This window comes from Hemiscyllium ocellatum, chromosome 4, assembly GCF_020745735.1.
Source record: "Hemiscyllium ocellatum isolate sHemOce1 chromosome 4, sHemOce1.pat.X.cur, whole genome shotgun sequence".
Taxonomy (NCBI): domain Eukaryota; kingdom Metazoa; phylum Chordata; class Chondrichthyes; order Orectolobiformes; family Hemiscylliidae; genus Hemiscyllium; species Hemiscyllium ocellatum.
The window spans coordinates 130,926,179-130,939,809 of NC_083404.1; positions in this window are offsets into that span (position 1 = coordinate 130,926,179).

Sequence of the window (13,631 nt, forward strand, 5' to 3'; positions counted from 1 at the left end):
GAGTCATGAATGGGGACAGAGTGAGAGAGGGGACTTGGGTAGTGCTGAAGCAAACGTTGAACACTGATCATGTTGAAATGCACCAGAAATAAATTTTAGTTTGGAGTTACTCAGCCACTTCTGTGCTAATAGAAAAGTGACAGCCTTTCACTGATTCCTTGCAGCCTGATGTAAACTTGATAAATGCCTTTTCTGAAAAGTGGCTTCATTGGGTATAAGATCTCCACAGTAGTTCAATGTCACATCTTTCTTTTGTTTCGTGGTCTGTCAGAAGATTTGTCTACTTTCAAGGAGGTTTGAGCTGATTTACTGGGTGATTTAGGTAGTTCCAGTAGTGGGTGACTGGTCTTTTACATGCTCAATTTCCCTGGACGTCCAGGGGACTATCTTCTTTATAAAATGATTAGATTTCCAATTCTGCATTTAAATTATCTGAAAAGGATTCTGCATTGCAATCAAAGAAGTCTGAATTTTCTATAATTGTCAGAGGAAAGGAAATGAAAGAAGGAGGACCTGCATTTCTATAGTGCCTTTCATGGCTCTGGATGTCCCAAAGCACTTCATAACCAAGGAAGTACTTATTTGAAAGCGATCACAGTTGTGACATAGGAAACCACCCAATTCCAGTTTGAAATCTGCTCACACACTGTCCTGAGATTTGTTCTATGAAGCCCATATATGTAAACAGAGTTATCTTTCTGATTGCATATTTGAGCTTTAGCATTGTGAGCAGTTGCACACAAGGTTCTTTTTGAATGCAAACCTCATAAAGTCAGAGAGTCATAGAGATGTACAGCATGGAAACAGACCCTTCGGTCCAACCTGTCCATGCCGACTAGATATCCCAACCCAATCTAGTCCCACCTGCCAGCACTCAGCCCATATCCCTCCAAACCCTTCCTATTCATATACCCATCCAAATGCCTCTTAAATGTTGCAATTGTACCAGCCTCCACCATTTCCTCTGGCAGCTCGTCCCATACACATACCACCCTCTGTGTGAAAAAGTTGCCCCGTTGGTCTCTTTTATATCTTTTCCTTCTCACCCTAAACCTTTGCCCTCTAGTTCTGGACTTCCCAACCCCAGGGAAAAGACTTTGCCTATTTATCCTATCCATGCCCCTCATAATTTTGTAAACCTCTATCAGGTCACCCCTCAGCCTCCAAAGCTCCAGGGAAAACAACCCCAGCCTGTTCAGCCTCTCCCTATAGCACAAATCCTCCAACCCTGGCAACATCCTTGTAAATCTTTTCTGAACCCTTTCAAGTTTCACAACATCTTTCCGATAGGAAGGAGACCAGAATTGCACGCAATATTCCAACAGTGGCCTAACCAATGTCCTGTACAACTGCAACATGACCTTTCAACTCCTGTCCTCAATACTCTGAGCAATAAGGGAAAGCATACCAAACGCCTTTTTCACTATTCTATCTACCTGTGACTCCACTTTCAAGGAGCTATGAACCTGCACTCCAAGGTTTCTTTGTTTAGCAACACTCCCTAGGACTTTACCATTAAGTGTATAAGTCCTGTTAAGATTTGCTTTCCCAAAATGCAGCACCTCGCATTTATCTGAATTAAACTCCATCTGCCACTTCTCAACCCATTGGCCCATCTGTTGTAATCTGAGGTAACCTTCTTCGCTGTCCACTACACCTCCAATTTTGGTGTCATCTGCAAACTTACTGACTATACCTCTTATGCTCGCATCCAAATCATTTATGTAAATGACAAAAAGTAGAGGACCAAGCACCAATCTTTGTGGCACTCCACTAGTCACAGGCCTCCAGTCTGAAAAACAACCCTCCACCTCTGCCTTCTACCTTTGAGCCAGTTCTGTATCCAAGTGGCTAATTCTCCCTGTATTCTGTGAGATCTAACCTTGCAAATCAGTCTCCCAAGGGGAACCTTGTCAAATGCTTTACTGAAGTCCATATAGATCACATCTACCACTCTGCCCTCATCAATCCTCTTTGTTACTTCTTCACAAAACTCAATCAAGTTTGTGAGACATGATTTCCCACACACAAAGCCATGTTGACTATCCCGAATCAGTCCTTGCCTTTCCAAATACATGTACATCCTGTCCCTCAGGATTCCCTCCAGCACTGACATCAGGCTCACTGGTCTTTGGTTCCCTGGCTTGTCCTTACCACCTTTCTTAAACAGTGGCAGCACATTAGCCAACCTCCAGTCTTCCGGCCCCTCACCTGTGACTATTGATGATACAAACTTGCTCTAAGCTGGAGTCTGACCCATGGTACCACCCTCTAAAGGTGTCTGGGATAGAACGAGAAATAGTAAAGCTCTTCAATGAATCAAATTGAAGGGTCCTCATTGAAGTACTTACAGTCTACATCAGGAAACACACATAAAGAAGAATTAATTAACATTAAAGCATGGGTAGAAATCAAAAAGAATGGAATAAGAAACAGAAAAAAGGAAAATATATTTTTTAAAATTAGGTTCCCAATGTTATTAAGTTATAAAGGAATGAGACTTCATACTTGCAAAATCATGTTTTCAGTATCAGAGAGGTTTTTAGGAAAGGATTATTGCTCGTTTGTTAAACTTTCAATTATAGCTGAATAAAACTCTTTATATGCAATTGAACTGATTACGCTTTGGGTTTACCAATGAGGGCTGATTTGACTTGTTTTGAGTTATTATTGTCACATGTACTAGGTACAGTGAAAAGTTTTGTTGTGCATGCAGTATAGACAGATCATACCATATAAATTTATTGGAGTAAGAGAACAGAGCGAGGAATACATTGATGTGGCTGCAGAGAAGGTGCACAAAGTGCAAGATCAACAATAAATTTAACATTTGTGAGGTTCATTTGGAAGTCTACTAAGAGCAGAGAAGAAGCTGTTCATGAATCTGTTGGTAGGTGTGTTTAAGGTTTTGGTTAAGCCTGTTATGGCAGTCAGTGTAGTAGCACCAGCTACTGGTTTTCTAAGTTTATCTCCACATGCACATTCACCATTGTCGTTGTCTAATTGACTTGAAATAAATTGGGTCATCAAACAGTGTGAGCTCCATAATTCTGTGGTATTGATCAGAGCTGCAGTTTCTCTCGCTAGTTTGATTTGCTTATTGTTCATCAATAATGTTAATGCATTTAGAAACATTGTGAAAACATGATGAAACAAGTCAGGGGACTTTGAAAGAATGCATTCTTATATGGAATGTGGATATCTCTGCAAGGCCAGCATTTGCTGCCCATCTCTTATTGCCCTGTTAGTCCATTTCAGAGGGCAGTTAAGAAGAGATCATATTGCTATGTGTCTGGAGTCACCTGTATGCCAGACCAGGTAAGCGCGACAGATTTCAGATTTTTTTTATGACAATCCGCAACAGTCAATAATTGGCTTTATGTTCCAGACTTATGAACTGAATCGAATTTCACTGGCACCCATGGTAGGATTTCATCCCAACGTCCCCAGGGCACGAGTGTGAATTACTAGTCCAATGATCTTACAACTGTGTCATTACTTATGATCTGATTGGGCTCTATAAACATATTCAAAGTTTGTGAGAGGATTTGTAGCTCGGGTGCTTGTTGTTGTGGTTCTGTTCACCGAGCTGGGAATTTGTGTTGCAGACGTTTCGTCCCCTGTCTAGGTGATATCCTCAGTGCTTGGGAGCCTCCTGTGAAGCGCTTCTGTGATCTTTCCTCCGGCATTTGTGGTAGTTTGAATCTGCCGCTTCCGGTTGTCAGTTCCAGCTGTCCGTTGCAGTGGTTGGTATATTGGGTCCAGGTCGATCTTCTCGCAAACTTTGAACACCTATGGGCGAGAGACGCTAAGACAAGCCAGGAAATGGGAATCCTGTGCCAACCGCCTTAGCGCCACATACGAACAACTCCGGTTCCTGCATGAATGCCGAAAGAATTGAATCGTTCTACCATATGTCAGATACAGACCACCAGTCAACAACCCGCAAGCCAGGGACACAGCCAGACAGAACAGATTCAGGATGATCCAGGTAATGATTACAGACGCTCACAACAGACTTCACAAATACAGACAAGAAATTGCGCGCCAAAAATCATAAATTTCAAAAAACACCAATCAGGAATGGACCCGGACCACAGAACAGGCCGTCACCATAGGACAGAACAGGACCACACACCGCAAAAAAAACGGCACTAAAAGAAAAAAATGGCCAAATAAACCCACAACAGAGAGGACACCACAACACACACGTGGTTTAGAAACTTCTCCCACAGATAGCTCACAGATACGGAAAGAACAATACTGACCAAAGGACTCAACTACAACCACAGGGACACCAGGACAGCAAACTTCCTAGCAGCACTAGAATGCACACTCAGGAACAATGGACTGACAGAAGAGACACAACAAACAGTGAGACAAAGTATCATACCTCTGAGAACAAGGAAAAGACAAACACATAACCTCAACATCAAGGAGAGGGAAGCACTAAAATCACTAAGAAACAATAAGAACATAATCATACTACCAGCAGACAAGGCAGAATGACGGTCATCCTGGACAAAGCAGACCACATCCAAAAAGTGTAACAACTATTTGCAGATACCAACACCTACCAAAAGAGGGAGTTTGAACCCACCCCACAGCTCACCAATAGGATAAACAACACACTGAGGAACCTACAAAAAAACAGACAGATAACCAGGTTTGACCTACAGAGAATGAAACCTGAAAGCAACAACACCCCCAGATTCTATGGACTACATAAAGTGCAGAAACCAAACTTCCCACTCAGACCCATAGTATCACTACCAGGGACACCATCACACAAACTGGCTAAAGAACTACAGCAGAAACTGAAACACCTGATCAGCGGATCCAGACACTCTATACAGTCAACACAGGAATTCTTGGACATCATCAGAAATATACACATAGACAAGGAAGAAACCATGGTCTCGTTTGATGTAATGGCACTGTTCACCTCTATCGACAAAACCCTAGCCAGAGAAACAATAGCCAGCCTGCTGGACATACAGAACAGACAACAGGACATTGAACCTATCAACAACGACGGCATACTCAAACTAGTGGACCTGTGCCTCACAACACACTTCACATTCAACAACCAAATATATGAACAAATCAACGGCACACCCATGGGTTCACCGATCTCTGGATCATAGCAGAAGCGGTAATGCAAAGATTAGAACAAACAGTCTTACCGCAAATTCAACCCAAACTCTGGGTCAAATATGTGGATGACACCTTTGTAATCATTAAAAACACAGAAATAGAGAACACACACCGGATCATCAACACCACACTCACAGGAATCCGATTCACGAGAGAGGAAGAAAAGGACAACCAACTCCCATTCCTAGACGTGATGGTACAGAGAACACCGAACGGAGAATTCACCACAAAGGTATACAGAAAAGCCACACACACAGACCAAGTCCTGAACTACGAAAGCAACCACCCCAACACACATAAAAGAAGTTGCATCAAGACATTATTCAAAAGGGCCACAACACACCGCAGTACACCAGACCTGCAAAAAGAGGAAGAAGAACACCTATACAATGTATTCACCAAAAACGGATACCTGTGCAATTTCATCAACAGATGCCTAAGGGAAAGACAACGGAACGAGGATATGCCACAACCCAAAGGACTAGCCGCACTACCATACATCAAGAGCATTTCCGAACTGACAGCCAGACTACTGCGACGACTAGGACTCATAACAACACACAAACCAATAGCCACTCTCAGACAACAACTCACCAGAACGAAGGACCCGATACCCAGCATGAGTAAAACCAATGTAGTGTACAAAATCCCATGCAAGGACTGCACAAAACACTACATAGGACAAACAGGAAGACAGCTAACGATCCGCATCCGTGAACATCAACTAGCCCCGAAACTACACGACCAGCTATCCTTAGTAGCCTCATACGCAGATCCATGTAATTTTGAGAAACGTTGATTCTGTTCGGAGGTTAGTTAAGAATTTAACTGCCCTCAAAATGTGCAGTGACCCCACACTCAGTGCTCTATGGGGAAGATAGTACAAAGTCTAAAGACCTTGTGAGGGTGTCTTCGGATGATAACTCCCCTGTAGATCTTCAGCACAGTGCCACAAGGTTCCCTTCCAAGCCATTATCTTCTCTGCACCACCTGGACGATTCCTCTGCCTAGTTTTAATTGCCACAGCAAAAACAAATTCATCGGTTTTCAACACCGATTCTCTGCAAGGCTGCATACTCAACCCCTTACTATACTCCTTATATACTCCCGAATGTGTGGTCAAATTCCACTCTAACTCAGTTTGCTGATGACACCACTGTAGTGGGTTTGATCTCAATGAATTTTGAAACACAGTACTGGAAAGAGATTGAGAGTTTAGTTGCATGGTGTAAAGACAATCATCTCTCCCTCAATGTCAGCAAAGTGAAGGAGCTGGTCATTAACTTTGGAAACAGAGCGGAAGACATGCCCCTGTCTGCATCAATGGAGCTGAGGTGGAGGTGATCGAGAGCTCCAAATTCCTTGGGTAAATATCACCAACAATCTATTCTGGTCCATCCAAGTTGTTGCGATGGTCAGGAAAGCACACTAACATCTTTACTTCCTCAGAAGACTAAGGAAATGATGCAATTTTTATCGATGCACCATGAAAGGTATCTATCTGGTTGTATTACAACTTGCATGACAACTGCTCTAACCGAGAGCATAAGAAATTACAGAGCGCCTTGAACACAGCTCAGTCCATCACTCAAACCAGCCTTCTGTCCATTGACTCCAGCTACATTTCCCACTGCCTTGGAAAAACAGGCAACATAATCAAAGATCCCTCCCACCCCATTTATACTCTCTTCCCTCCTCTTCCATTCAGTAGAAGATACAAAAGTTTGAAAGCACATACCAACAGATTCAAGAACAGCTTCTTCCCTGCTGTTATCAGACTTTTGAATGGACCTCTCACATATTAAAGTTGATCATTGTCTGCAGTTTCTCATAACTGTAACACTATATTCTGCATTCTGTTTGATTACCCTGTTGTTCTTAGATGAGGTATAATTTGCCTTGACAGCATGCAAACCAGTACTTTTCACTGTATCTTGGTACATGTGATGATAATAATAAATCAAATCAAATAATGGGAACTTATGTAACCTTTAAATATTTCATTGCTTGTTATAAATTTATATGTATTAATTTTTGTGTTGAATATCATTTGCAAATTATTCATTTACACCAGAAGTCATATCATAGTCACAAGAGAATGTATTTATTTGACACATTCTAATGTGTCATAAAATCAACACAATAATATTCTTCTGAGGAACTAGCAATTACCTTGTGGCTATTAATTGAACAAAATCTATAAATAACTTGCTAATAAATTGACATGGTTGTTGCTCATGATTGTGACAACCCATACCATGCAAACAGTAATCAGAGTAATTATAAAAGTGATAAGGATAAAAGTTTTGGCTTCAGCTCTCAGATGGCTTCAGCCATCATCTTACAGACCAGCGACATGCATTTTCACTTTCATGGTCTGAGGGAAACTCGGAGAATTCGGTGATTTGCTTCCACTGATTTAGAGATGTTTGCAGTGGTGTGCTTTTTTTTTAAGATTAGGTTCCCTACAGTGTGGAAACAGGCTATTCATCCCAACAAGTCCACACCAACCCTCCAATGAGTAACACACCCGGATGCATTACCCTACCCTATATTTACCCACACTAATGCACCTATCACTATGGCCAATTCAATTAACCGGCACATCTTTCGACTGTGGGAAGAAACCAGAGCAAACCCACGCAGGAGAACGAGCAAACTCCACAGACAGTCACCCGAGGGTGGAATCGAACCTGGGTCCCTCGCGCTGTGAGGCAGCAGTGCTAATTACTGAGCCACTGTGCCGCCCCAGTGGTCACCTTATCTGAGGAAATGTGTTTTGATTATTGAGGGAGCGCAAGGAAGGTTTAGCAAGCTGATTCCTGGTTTAGCACGCTGGATAAAGAGGGTGAGATTGCATCTATCAGGGCTATATCCACAGGAGTGTAGAAGAATGAGGGGGCATCTCATTAGAAACTAATACAGGGGCTAGTCAGGGTGGATGCAGGAAGGATGTTCCTGATGAATGGGGAGTTCAGAACCAGGGGTCACAGTCTGAGGAGATGGGGTAGCCCATTTTAGGACTGAGCTGAGGAGAAACGTCTTTTTCCTCAGAGAGTAGAGAGCCTGCTGCTGCAGAAAGTGGTTGAGGCCAAGACATCAAAGGCTTCCAAGAAAGATGCACATTTAATTCTGAGGCCGAGGAGGATCACAGGTTATGGGGAGAAACTGATTTTGATAAAAACCGAAATTGTCGGAGAAAGTCACCAGCTCTGACAGTATTTGTGGACAGAGAAAGCACAATTAACATGTCAAGTCTGGTGACAGCCATTCTGAAGGAGCATTAACTGCTTTCTCTTCAAAGACGCTGCCAAATCTCCTGGGTTTCTCCACCATTTTGTTATCATTTTGGATTTCCAGCATGCACCACCATTTGTTTTACTTTATGAATTAGATGATAGGCAAAATCACCACAAATTTAGCTACTTATTAAGAAATCTCACAAACAATCAATACTGAAACAACAATTCAAACTTTATTCATATAAAACCCCTCAAGTAAGCAAGTATAAACTGCGACCCAGTTATTACCCAGTTAATGAAGGGCTCTGGCCCTAAACGTCGAATTTCCTGTTCCTTGGATTCCTGATGAAGGGCTCTGGCCCGAAACGTCGAATTTCCTGTTCCTTGGATGCTGCCTGATCTGCTGCGCTTTAACCAGCAACACATTTTCAGCTCTGATCTCCAGCATCTGCAGACCTCACTTTCTGCTCAAATGGTGAAATCTGGCCAGGCTTCAATGAACAGTGATCTGTCGCTGGGAGGAATCTCCAGGGTTTGATCCTTTCGTATGTTGTTCTGTGAAGTTCTGCTGTTGAGTTGTAATGGTGTTCGATTCTTATACAGATATTCACCCTTCTGTCTCTGAGGTGATATATTAATAGAGTCATATCGACATAGAGATGTACAGCACAGAAATAGATCCTTCAATCCAATGCATCCATGCCAACAAGATATCCCAATCCAATCTAGTCCCACCTGCCAGCACCTGGCCCATATCCTTCCTATTCATATACCCATTCTGGATCTAGGTTTTCTCACTGAGCTGGAAGGTTCATTTTCAGACATTTTGTCACCAAAGGTAACATCATCACTGAGACCTGATGATTCCTGATTCCTGATGAAGGGCTTTTGCCCAAAACATCAATTTTCCTGCTCCTTGGATGCTGCCTGACCTGCTGTGCTTTTCCAGCACCACTCTAATCTTGACTCCAATCTCCAGAATCTGCAGTACCCACTTCCGTGGGTTGGTGATGTCATTTCCTGTTCTTTTTCTCAGAGGGTGGTAAATGGGATCCAAATCAATGTGTTTTTTGACAGAGTTCGTTGGAATGCCATGCTTCTAGGAATTCTCATGCCTGTCTCTGTTTGGCTTGTCCTAGGATGGACGTGTTGTTTCAGGTGAAGTGGTGTCCTTCCTCATCTGTATGGAAGGATACTAGTGTGAGTGGGTCATGTCCTTTTGTGGCTGGTTGATGTTCATGTATCCTGGTAGCTAGCCTGGGATAGCACATCCATCCTTGGACAAGTCAAACAGAGACATGGCATTCCAACTGGAACTCTATCAACAAACACATTGACTTAGATCCCATTATCACCCCCTGAGAAAAAGAACAGGAAATTACATCACCACAGGAAATGACATCACCAACCTAAGAAAACGCAAACACACAATTAAAAAGTGGGCCACACCTCCAGTGCTTCATCCAGAGGCTCACTGCAGATGTTACCTAGTATGGTGACGCAACATCTGAAAACGAACCTTCCAGCTCAGTGAGCAAGCCTACATCCAGAACCTCAACCTGGGCTACAAATCTTCTCAAAACTCCCATATACCCATCGAGATGCCTTTTAAATGCTGCAATTGCACCAGCCTCCATCACTTCCTCTGGCAGCTCATTCCATACACGTACCACCCTCTGCGTGAAAAAGTTGCCCCTTAGGTCCCTTTTATATCTTTCCTCTCTCTCAACCTAAACCTATGCCCACCAGTCCTGGACTCCCCCACCCCAGGGAAGAGACTTTGTCTATTTATCCAATCCGTGCCCCTCCTGATTTTATCAACCTCTATGAAGTCACCCCTCAGCCTCTGTGCTCCAGGGAAAACAGTCCCAGCCTATTCAACCTCTCCCTATAGGTCAAACTCTCCAAGCCTGGCAACATCTTTGTAAATCTTTTCTGAAGTTTTAAGAAGTCCTATCCTTGCAGCTTGAAGTAATTTCTTTGGTTCTTGTTACATCTTGCATTGACTGTCTGTTCAAAGACACAGCTATTTTATGATTAACTCCTTAAATTCTTTTGCCAGGCAATTCTTTTCCTCTGTGGCCATAAAGTGTCCAGTTTTCAGGCAGGTGTCAAAGCAGCTTTGTCTATGGAATCTCATCAAGACATGGCTAATTGTTTGAGTCTCTTGGAACCGACTATATTCTGGAATAACAGTTTATTCCAGTCAGAGTTATTGCTGTGTGTGACAGTTTGTTTTTCTTTGTTAATTCATGCAGTCCATGAATACTAATTAAAGTTCTCAAGTCCATAATATCACAATATTAAATGGCAAAGTATGCTTGAGTGGTAACATGGACAACACCTGTTCCTATTGAAATAACACTTGATGGGCTGGTATTCCATCACAAATGCATAGTTTTTAACTATAGCATTGCCTCTTTCTGAGTCAGACACGAGACTGGCAGTATCCCTGACATTTATATTTTTATGGCAGCCAGAGGTCCCTGATTGAACCAGATTAACAGCCCCAATCAATGAACTCACATTACAGAAGGTCCGGTGAGCTGACCTCTTGCAACCATGATATCTTTATTTTGTGTTTCTATGTTTAGGAGACCTTTGCACTCTGTGCTGCATGTGGGGTAAGTGGTGCTTGAAGGGTTGGGTAGATTTGGAAGTTTGCACACTGTAACCAAGCCTTGGCTTGGCCTATATGCCTTCCCAGTGAAATCTCTCAATGTTTTTGAAGACTTCCTGAAAGAAATATCTCTATTTTGGTCAGTCCCAAATGCTTGAGTCAGCAAGAGGTGTTTGACCTCTTCAGGGATCCTGTAAGGGCATCCCTACAGTTGTCCTCATGAGGCCTTCCTGCCGTGACTGTATTCTGGGTAGGACAGCTGCTTCAGGAGACTGATGTCAGGAGTACACACCTGCCCAGAGGAATAGGCTTTTCAGTGACTCAAGTCTCATTGCTCAGCAGGTTGTCATGGGGGAAGTCATTACTATTGGACAGTTGTTTCTACCACCAAGAACTGGAAGGCCTTGGAAAGGTGCCACTGGAGATACTTCTCCAGTTTTTGAGGATGTCAAGAATTCCAAAGCTGTGCTCACTCCTGCCCAGTAAGCAATGACCTTAATCATGGGTCAGTGTGGATTCTGAGGCTCAGTTGGCCAAAGGCTGAGCTGTCACTTTGAAGCTTTGCACTTTGGAGCAGCTCTCGGACCACTCGCAACAGAAATAGGGTTAGGTTTGTAGTCAGGACCCTGTAGAAAACATTTTGAGAGCTTCTATTGAGTGGGAGGAGAGAGCTTCAATGAAATGTCTCCTCTGAAAATTGCCACCGCAGACAGTGCAGCTCTCTCTCTGCTCTGCACTGGGTTGATAACTTTGAGTCCTGGACTTGAACACTCAATATTCATAGAATCGTGGAAGCAAACAGTGCAGAAGATGTCCAACAAAAACTGTTGCATTAGTCCGATTTCCCACAATAGGCCTATACTCTTAAGACATCTCAAGTGCTTGTCCAAGTATTTTTTTACAGGTTGTGAGGTTACCTACTATGCATTCCAGACCCCCACCATCCTGTGGGTGATATCTTTTTTCCTCAAATCCTCTCTAAACTTCCTACCTTTCACATTAAGATTCTGCTGCTTAGTTATTAACCCTTTGACTGAGGAAAACAATTGCTTTCTCTCCACCTTGTCCATGCCCCTCATAGTCTTCTAGACCTCAGTCAGGTCCCCTTCTCTGCTGTAAGGAAACAAGCTGAGCTTATCCAGCCTCTCTTCATCATTAAGGTGCTCCATGCCAGGCACCATCCTGGTGAATCTCCTCTGCACCCCCTCCAGTGCAATCACATCCTCCCTATAATGTGATGACCAGAACTGTGCACAGTATTCCAGCTGGAACTGAGCTAGAGTTTTGTACATTTCCAAAATGATCTCTCTGCTCTTATCATCTATGCCTTGACTGGTTAAGGCAAATGTCCCATAGATCTTCTTAATTATTGCTATGACATGAAGACAACCAGCTCAAATCAATCTCCATACCTTTGTATATGTAAAACAGTCAATAAAGTCTGGTTGAAGATTTGTAGCTCGGGTGTCCGTTGTTGTGGTTCTGTTCGCCGAGCTGGAAGTTTTTGCTGCAAACGTTTCGTTCCCTGGCTAGGGAACATCATCAGTGCTATTGGAGCCTCCTGTGAAGCGCTGCTGTGATGTTTCTTCCGGTATTTATAGTGGTTTGTTCTTGCCGCTTCCGGGTGTCAGTTTCAGCTGTAGTAGTTTGTATGTGGGGTCCAGGTCGATGTGTCTGTTGATGGATGTTCTTGCCGCTTCCGGGTGTCAGTTTCAGCTGTAGTGGTTTGTATATGGGGTCCAGGTCCATGTGTCTGTTAATGGAGTTTGTGGATGAATGCCATGCCTCTAGAAATTCCCTGGCTGTTCTCTGTCTGGCTTGTCCTATGATGGTAGTGTTTTCCCAGTCAAATTCATGTTCCTGGTTGTCTGAGTGGGAAAACACTACCATCATAGGACAAGCCAGACAGAGAACAGCCAGGGAATTTCTAGAGGCATGGCATTCATCCACAAACTCCATTAACAGACACATGGACCTGGACCCCATATACAAACCACTACAGCTGAAACTGACACCCGGAAGCGGCAAGAACATCCATCAACAGACACATCGACCTGGACCCCACATACAAACTACTACAGCTGAAACTGACACCCGGAAGCGGCAAGAACAAACCACTATAAATACCGGAAGAAACATCACAGCAGCGCTTCACAGGAGGCTCCAATAGCACTGATGATGTTCCCTAGCCAGGGAACGAAACGTTTGCAGCAAAAACTTCCAGCTCGGCGAACAGAACCACAGTAAAACAGTCAACTTAAAATCTCCAAAGACCTTCAAAATTGACCTCAATGGTTCCTCACCAGGCTTTTACAGTAAACAGGACCAAAAGATAAGAAAGCTTGTGAAGAAGGGTGACTTTATAAATCTTTCTTCTCTCACCTTCAAAATATGCTCTCTTGTCTTGAAATCTCCCACCTGAGGGAAAAGATACCTGCCATTCATTGTATCATTGCCCCTCATGATTTAATAAACCTCTATAACCTCACCCTTCAACCTCCTATGCTCCAGTGAAAAATATTCCAGCCTTCTCTCCTCATAAAAATATCCTTCATTCTTGGCACCATCCTGGTAACTCTCTTCTGAACCCTCTCCAGCTTAATTATATCCTT